Source organism: Gossypium hirsutum, chromosome A04 (genome assembly GCF_007990345.1).
Source record: "Gossypium hirsutum isolate 1008001.06 chromosome A04, Gossypium_hirsutum_v2.1, whole genome shotgun sequence".
Lineage (NCBI taxonomy): Eukaryota > Viridiplantae > Streptophyta > Magnoliopsida > Malvales > Malvaceae > Gossypium > Gossypium hirsutum.
Genome location: NC_053427.1, coordinates 17,918,802 through 17,919,443, shown reverse-complemented (window position 1 = coordinate 17,919,443; position 642 = coordinate 17,918,802). Strand labels below are relative to the sequence as shown.

The 642-nt window shown below is 39.6% G+C and overlaps 1 non-coding gene across 1 annotated transcript; it reads right to left on the bottom strand.

Moving 5' to 3' along the window:
* Positions 1-325: 325 nt before the first annotated feature.
* On the bottom strand, positions 326-432 carry LOC121228658 (small nucleolar RNA R71). The gene has a single exon (XR_005926233.1). It is a non-coding gene; the product is annotated as a small nucleolar RNA R71 (small nucleolar RNA).
* Positions 433-642: the final 210 nt, after the last annotated feature.

The following is a 642-nucleotide window of genomic DNA, read 5'->3' as shown; positions in this document are numbered from 1 at the left end:
GAATCAAGTATAGTTAGACCTGCTATTGCTGCGAATAATTTTGAATTAAAACCTAACACTATTCAGATGATACAGTAGTTTGTTCAGTTTGATGGTTTGCAGGATGAAGATCCCAACACTCACTTAGCAAATTTCCTAGAATTTTTGCGATACATTCAAAATCAATGGCGTTTCTGATGATGCCTTCCGTCTTTGGTTATTTCCCTTCTCACCGAGAAACAAAGCTAAATAGTGGTTAAACTCGTTACCACGAGGGTCTATCACTACTTGGGAGCAAATGACCGAGAAATTTTTACTAAAATATTTTTTGCCGGCTAAAACAACTAAATTACGCAATGATATCTCTTCTTTTGTGCAGATGGACTTAGAAACACTTCACGATGCATGGGAGAGATACAAGGATCTATTGAGAAGGTGCCCTCACCATGGGTTACCTCTATGGCTGCAAGTTCAAACGTTCTACAATGGTGTGAATCCCTCGACAAGAAAAATGATTGACACAGCTGCTGGCGGAACCATCAACAATAAAACACCGGAAGATGCCTATGAATTTATAGAGGAGATGTCACTGAATAACTATCAGTGGCAAGTTAGAGGAAAAAGCCGACGAAAACAGCCGGCGTTATAACATCGATTCAGTCA